Raw genomic sequence first — 8,270 nt, forward strand, 5'->3', positions numbered from 1 at the left:
AAAATCAGCATATTGTGATTTTGTTTGCCCCTCCTAGCCAATGCCCCCCCATGATTTTAGCCCAAGCTCCGCCACTGCACCCCCACATGAGCAAATGATTGGCCCCGCCGTGGAACCGGGCGGCATGCAGCACCACCGCCCCGGCTGGCTGCCCGTCCGGCCGGTCTTCATCGCGTCGCTGGCTGGCTGGCTGGCCGGCCGGAGGTTGCTAGATCTGGCTTTAGCTAATAGGGCCCCGTGAATCTGCTGCTGGTCATAGTGATTAGTGAAGCATGGCTCATGAGTTCTTTTGTGAATATCTTTATCTTTATCTTTACCACTATATAGTATGCGAATAAGTTTGAATAATAGCCGTCCGATCTGCTGCATCCGACGGTTGATAAGTGGCAAATCCAAGCGTTGCAGGCCGTTGGATCATCTCCTGAGTTGTGTAGGATTACCCCACGTGGATGGGCACTCATGCCCATATTCTGGGAATCTCTTCTTGATTTCTCTAGAACCTCTTCTAGCTTAACCCGCGCGGCGGCACGCCGCGCCAGTCTATACGTCATGATAGAATCATGAACAATTATTATAACCTAAGAAAATATACGTGATGGCTTCACGTGTGTTATATGATGTTACATGATCAAAAGCACATTGATACATACATAGAGACGGTGATATAAGACCTCAAGATAGAAAGAAGTACATTTATTACAACCAATGCATGATGCATATTGACAAACAAAATGACACACACCTTGATACACTTCTAATAAAAGCTACAGATTAAAACCGTGTACAGTCCGCTCTACATAGCCATGCACTGAGACGTTGTGTAAGAAATTCTATATATGGTGGTATTAAACTTTATCTGACAATTATCTAATTAACTACTCAGTTGTTGCCTGTTCACTTTTTTATGTTGTGGTGTATGTACAACCATCGTATTGGTATGGAAGCTGAAATCTTTCATAAAGATACACACATTACCTAGCCGCTACATAGAAGTTCTGTATGCATGGATAGAAAGATCCTTGTGTTCATTATTTGGCTAATTGGTTGGTTGTTTATGTTACTGTTGTGTACTCCATCAGTTTTTCATGTTTGTGTAAGTTTAATTGTATGTTTTTTCTCACAATGTTCTTGTTTGTCATCATCATATGTAGTTTCAGGTGCTTGATTTTAACTCTTGTTTTTTTATTTTGTTTGATTTGATATTCCGGTTTTGTTAATTTCATTTGAGATAGATGATGTGCGTGTCTTTATAATGATGATACAACAATCGGTTATGCATCAATAATGCCATGTCTTTTAGGACCCTCAACTACTGGAAAAGTTGGCCTAAAGTACCTAGCAAAAACTTCTACTTTCCATCCAAAATGGAGAGTAGCATTCTCTTTGTTTTCCAAAGAAAGCATATCCTAAGCTCTTCTCTTCTTCCACTAATTTTGAAGAGAACAAATAAAAAAAGATAGGCCTTAATTTGAGATCCAAGAGGTGCATGTTGAATCAAATTTTAGGTGGATTGTACATAAATATATGCATAGAGACCCTTGTTGAAATGTTGACCTAAAACAAAAAGAAACTTGAGACTATCTTCTCTGATGGCAAATTCTGCTTGCACCGAGTTTTCATATGTATGTACCGGGAACAGTTCTGCAAAAAAACCATACACCATTAGAAAAAACAGATATATAGTGATGAACCATCTATTTTGCGAAACAAATATGTGTGGCTTTGAGAACTAACTAACCTCCTTCAGAGTACCCGGATGTACTACATACATCATACTTCCAAGTCACAAATCACAGGCAAAGAGTGTTCCTATTAAGATCAAGAAGCATTGTCAAGTGCCCTACTATTCCAACATGCATGCACGCTACTTGACCGAACAAATGATAAGACATATGCATGTACACCTGCTAGTACCAACCTTCTTCCGATTGTATAGTACTGTAGTACATTATAATGGACGTCTCGGCTCAATTGGATACCTCTACAGATACGACAATTCAAATTACTATTACATCTCTCAAATTATAGCAAATAAATTATATGTACAATCAATTAGCAAGTACTATCATTAGCAAAAACAGAAACATGTATGCTAGCAACCCGTGTGTCCGGTACACGTGCATCTCGTCCATCGTGTGGGTGGCCTATCACAGGATTCTGAGTTCCTCTGGCAGCAGGACACGGTTGAAAACCATGGGCGCATGATCTTTCTCGTTACTGGCAATAAAATCTGCCAAACTGCCGTTGTTCACTTCAGTTAGAACCCAATTTCTGAAAATAAGAAACTTTGCTAGGTGCATATAATTTGAAGCATGACCATTAATAATAATACCTCTCTGTATTATCCTCCAAGTGGGCTGTTGCACCAGTACTTGTTCATTCACAATATTCGGGTAAAAACTTAGACAATAAAACATTGCAAATCAGAAGGAATACTTCAAAGCAAACTCCGTATCAATAAAACAAACAGAATATAAAGAGATCATGAGATCTGGAATCATAAAAGTAGCAAAGGAAAAAATAAGAAATATGAACAACACAGGAAATTTTGCTGGATGGTACTCGTTCATCCCTGCTGAAATGAAGACATGGGAACTTAGAGCTTCATGGAGAAATTGCTGATCATGAGGTTGTAGATCAGTGAGCACAACCTTCAGTTCATGTACAAAAAGGACACTGTCCTGCAACAAAAACTACTGGGAAAAAAGACACATCAAAGGAGAGGAGGACAACTTCTGAACTTTAATTATAGACGCAGCAAAGAGAGAGGAGTACCTACTGAGGAGGTGCTCATGCCCAAAATATATAGAAGCAGTTCATATGTAAAAAAATGCAAACCTCTAACCTATGCATACTATTTGATACCAGTCAGATCTAAACCTAATTAATTCAGAGTATAATTTTCAAATTTACAATGGAAAACAAAGAAAATGTGGCAACGTGAACCCAAAACCTGCATTATTGCTTCTGGCTTCATACAATGCCTTATTCCATAGAAAAGTATGTTCTAAAGAACAAAAAAATTGACTTCACCACGCATACAGAATGAACATGGAAAGATATATATAATAAAAGTTACCCAAAAGAGAACTTAAACTTACATCCGAAGCAGAGAAGACATGAGCATCACACGAACCTCCAAATCCACATCTAGAAAATGTATCTAAATCCACAACAGCATTTCTTCCACTAAGATCTAAAAGCAACCTAAAAGTAATCTTGGCTTATCTAATATGGGGGTAAGCAGTCCCTTACACCTGATAACCATCCTCTTCACTTTTTCTGCTGAAACCTTCTGTTTTTAGCTGGACATCAAGGGATGAGATATTTATATAACCATCTTGTTCACTTTGTCTGCTATAAAAGCAACAGGTTATAATTGATCATTAGCTAATGTGAAGATGTTTAGTTCATGTCGACATATTAACAAACATATAGCGATCATGAAATAACCACATCAAGAATATTGTACGTGTGTATTTCTATCAAGGTTTCTCTGCATTAAGCTTGACATATCACAGACATTTTATTATAACAAAAAAACCAGATTTCAAATTGATACACCAATTCAGCAAAAGAGAAGTTGTTGCTAAATGAGAGAGAGAGAGAGCTAGAGAGAGAACAGGAGCCACCGCTGTGTATACGGTCAGGGGAGAGATCGAGTTGCTGCAGCCATGGAGATAGATAAAAGTAGAGCAGCAACGCATGAGCTCCAATTTTTAGTACACGTAACTGGGAGAGAAGGATAGTGCAGAAGCACCGCGTGCAAGAGCAATGGCCGTGCGTGTCCGTCGACGACAATCGTGGGCGGGAACGGAACGCGGGTGAATGGGGGCCGATGCTAATTGGTAGCAGAGGAGCCCAGCGCTTGTTCCTGTGGTGGCGATTGGTGACTTACAGGCCGTTGAGGGAGGCGGCACCCGGGTGTCCGTGGGCAGCAGCACACGCACAAAAGGAGGGTGGCGATGCATGCAGCATGGGTGGCGCGTGCGGGGAGACCAGGTGGCGGTGTGGCGACGACGGCGCGAAGCAGGTCCCAGCGCCGGCCTTACTCGATGGAGGAGCCAGAACGGCGCAGCCGCCTCCTCCATGGAGGCTTCCGCTCCTTTGCCGTAGATGCCCCATAGCCCACAGGCCACAGCGGCCCTGGCACCACTCCAGATCGAGCAACACGACACAGTTACGACAGCGGTGGCAACTTCGGTAGGGACGGTGATGCAGTTCCTCGCTCGGTAGAGCATTAGCGGCGGCTCGACGCAGCTCCTCGCCGGTACCGTCCCTGGGAAGAAGACCCGAGGCAATAATCTGGCAAGGAAGGCGACCTATTTATAACCCCACACCGTAGCACGGTACGTACGTATGCAAAGCAAAAGCGGTAGCAGTAAGCGGTGGGATTTCTAGAGCGAGGCACGATAGGGGATTCTGGAATAAACGGTAAAAGCGGCACCGATCAGAGACACCAACAGCGGCAAGAACAGAAGAAAGTGACGCATCGATCAGGCAACAGTGGCCGGGAGACAAACGCATGGCCAATTCAAATACATGAAAGCATCAAATTCCAACGCGACAGCGACGCAAAGTAAGTACGCAAGAACACCGAACAAATGAACCTACCCCACATGCAGTACAAAAACGCTAAGCCAATCAAACCGAATGCCACACCAGTTCAAAAAATTCCAATGAAATAAGTGAATCCACAAGGCCTTTCTACACCGCCAGGTACCAAAATAATACCACGTGTCACATGCAAGATTCACCATGGATCTTTTTCATACAAATGACTGAATCTCACGGCGAAAACCTTGCCTTGAATAGAGGCTTGGGTATTCTCACAGCCACCAAACAAGGACATCAGCGCACATTCCAAATGACAAAAAAAGGTATATGTAACAATCTTCTACACGCCTCCTTATTCGTGCATGCAGCTAGCTTGCCAGATCTTCGCTCATTGCAGCTAAATCAGCAAGATAATAAGCATCAACCAAAGAGAGCAGAGAAGAACGACAAGTTTGACGAAGACGAGTCATCATTTAAAAAAACACAACGCAGGTGGCAAGGGAAATGAGGAAAGAATAAGAGAATATTTCGTAATGGGAGAAACATCTATCTAGAAAAAAAACATCTAGATTCATCAAGCAAGCTCCATCTAAAGCTACAAAATGGATCGCCTCCTCCACACAGTGTCCAACAACCAACGCAATCCGCGGGCTGCGACCGGCCGCATGACTCAGGGGAGCGCATCCGGCGACCAAGAGTTGCATGGTCCCATGGAGTCTTGGGCCGTGGTGGCCGAAGCGCTAACACAAAATATAGCATCATGAGCGGACGGATACAGCTCTAGCACGCACGGAGAAGAATGATCCATTTGGATCTTAACACCGCTGAAAGGAGTGGGTAAGTGTGTAGAAGACTGCAGAAGAGAGAATATTCTGGAGAGGGTATTGACGTGCATCTCGAGTCAGCCGCCCATGTACGCCGTTCAGGCTTCCGAGAAAATAAACCTGGTCTCAAAGGTAATATCTTGTTAGGAATATAATGCTCATGGTTGTTTTTAATTACATAGGAAGAAATGCATATACTTAACATTTAGCCCATAAAAGGTATAAATTGTACTAAATAAATGTAAGAGGTCCACACATATTCTTTATTTTGCTAGAAATTTTAAAATGGCTTGATAGGCTAATTTTACGATAAATTTAAATTCATGTTTTTTTAACATTATAATTTGCTCCATCTCCAATATGTGGGCTTTTTAGGACACATTTTGGAGATACATTGATAAACAATATATTTAATCGGTAGATTTATTTAAGCTCATTTAGATGTGCCCTAAGTGTGGCACATTTAAGTCACATGCCATTGATTTTACGCGAAGATAAGTTGATGGTCGGATTGCCGGTCCCATCCCTCTCGGGCTGTCGTTGTGGCAGCAGGAGCATGGAGGGGCCTCGGATCTATGCCCGAGGTATGTAGATAGTAGGGTAGGGCTCTCGAGCGTCGCGGCTAGGATGGCGGTGGCGGCGGCGGCATGGAATAAGGTGGCCGGAGCTTCTTCCCTATCGCTGCGACACCATATATGGACTAGCCGAGGAGCTTCCGACGTTGTGTGCTCCCGGATCCGTTGATCTGGTGAGTGTTCGTGCTCCTGGTGCGGTTCTTGCGGCAAAGGCAAAGGACGGACCTTGCTGTGGAGCCTTTTGTGCTCCTGGTCTTTCTTCGCCATGGTGACGATTGTCATGGCCTGATGTGGAGTTCGTGGAGGTGCTGTTGTGGCGCTCTGTCAATCTATGGGGCATGGTATCAGGTACATGCTTGGTTCGTGGTTTTAAGATTGAAGTGGATTTTCACTGGCGACGGTTTCCTTACCGGTGTGCTGGCCCTCCGGGGACTTGGCTCGAAGGCTTCCCCTCCGCATTCAAGACAGCCAGGTTCAAGGTCGGACCGATTCAAGTGGAGCGGTGGAGGTCGCGGCGGCCCGCCCTCAGCCCGTGCAGGCGGTGGGAGTGGTCAGAGGACATATTTGTAGTTTCTATTACTTTCAAGATCCTTTGTACTATAGGTGAAGTTTCATTATAATCTGGGGAAATTTTTGTAAAAAACAGATGTATCCTAGATAGACCCTATATTTATTACGTGCAAGGCACGTGCAATTTACTAGTAAAAATACAGAGCTTCGATGTTAATCATGCCCTCTTGGAACCTGTTCATCTCAGCACAGTGGTAATGATTGAAATACAGGAATGGAAATGCTCTCTCGGATCGTTCCATGAGCCAAACATGCCTTGATACCGAGATAATAATGTGGTGCAAATTAGTTAGCGGTCAAATGGAGTCAGTCGTCTGTATCATTGCAGAGGCCGCACTGGCCTCTAAACAAATTTGCAACTTCCAACAATTAGTAGCACATCATGCGTGATTCAGATATAGCATGCTCTTGTCAGGCTAATAATATCAAGCCATTCCATATACTAGTTAAGTAAGACTTCGTTACGCAATAATTATCGCCTCAGCTTAGCTACTTGATGGACACATCCTTCATCTGCTAACTAACAATCCAATCATTCTGAAGAGAAGATAATGCATACTGTAACGATTAATCATGCCGTTTGTTCTGTATAGGATTTTCGGTTATGCATGTTAACGACCATAAATATATTCTTTCGAATCACCTCACACATGTGATAAGCAATTCAAACAAATCAAAAAATATATATTCTTTCGGGGTTTGGTTAGATGCTCTAACCGGTCAACAGATCGCTAAGCTAGCTGGACAGAGCAGTCACGAGAATCACACCGTACCATCACGGAATTAACCACCAATAATTAGTATCTCTACTACTACTACTACTACGTCCGAGTTGTTGGGAAACCGGGCCACGCGAGGGGGTGGCGGCGGCCTCGTGGGATACGCACGGGCTGGCCCCTCCCGGTTCCACACTTTAGATTAAGTGGGTACTTATTCGTTGACCCCGTACCCCCTATATAAAGCAACGAGAAGCAATCATTGTAACACTTGATCATTGATTAATAAAGCTAGTCTCCTTTATATTTCTCTGTTGCGTGTTCGACTACTTCGTTTATGACGTTTGCCCTCGCTCCGCAACTTTGGACCGGACTCGTCGGCGGAGTTGCGGAACACGTTATCAGCACGCTTCGCTCCATCAACTCTCCATCAAGCCCGCGTCAAGCCTGCATCAAGCAGGCTTTCGTCGTTCAGGCGGAGGTATAAGATCCGATCTCTCTTTTGCAAAAATGGATTCCTCATCTTCTCGCGATTCTGTTTTTGCGATTAGTCTATTTTTTTTCGGATTCAATGTACCTATGGTGTGGATTTTTCTCCCAAGAACCGAGCTGACGAATACGTCGCCGACCAATGTCGATGTTCTTGGATCAAGAGGAACTTGCTGACTGCACTATAGGGAGTCGGTACAGATCGTCACCCAGATGGTCGCGGTACCGCTGCAAAAGCACCATATGTGCCATGCGCCGTCGGAGTTCCGGATGAACGCAACAAAGATTTGCACCCCGAGGCCAGCGTTCAGATGACGCCGTGCCAAGCCATCGACCGCGTCGCCCTGGCTCTGCTGGCCGCAACCCCGCTGGTCGCGCGTCCCGTGCCGCGTCCTGTAGACGCTGCCGCCGCCATCGTCCCGCCGGTCGGCTCGTCACCGCACCCCGATGGCCAGCCACCGCGCCCTGCTGGCGCGTGCTCGCGCGCAACCCCCGATGGCCGCCACCCGCGCGTCCTTCCGATGCCGCGTCGTGTGGCC

At 44.7% G+C, this 8,270-nt stretch overlaps 1 long non-coding RNA gene and 1 other non-coding gene across 2 annotated transcripts; one reads left to right on the plus strand and one right to left on the minus strand.

Annotated features, from left to right (window-relative positions):
- Nucleotides 1-1,483: 1,483 nt before the first annotated feature.
- LOC123082957 (uncharacterized) lies at nucleotides 1,484-2,846 on the minus strand. The gene is made up of 4 exons (XR_006439168.1): nucleotides 2,333-2,846; nucleotides 1,919-2,238; nucleotides 1,739-1,809; nucleotides 1,484-1,641 (listed from the first exon to the last, which is right to left on the minus strand). It is a non-coding gene; the product is annotated as an uncharacterized lncRNA (long non-coding RNA).
- A 379-nt stretch (nucleotides 2,847-3,225) lies between these two features.
- Nucleotides 3,226-3,330, plus strand: LOC123089004 (small nucleolar RNA snoR99). Its single transcript, XR_006442201.1, has one exon. It is a non-coding gene; the product is annotated as a small nucleolar RNA snoR99 (small nucleolar RNA).
- The last annotated feature ends 4,940 nt before the right edge of the window (nucleotides 3,331-8,270 follow it).

The sequence above is a fragment of the Triticum aestivum genome, chromosome 4A, assembly GCF_018294505.1.
Source record: "Triticum aestivum cultivar Chinese Spring chromosome 4A, IWGSC CS RefSeq v2.1, whole genome shotgun sequence".
Lineage (NCBI taxonomy): Eukaryota > Viridiplantae > Streptophyta > Magnoliopsida > Poales > Poaceae > Triticum > Triticum aestivum.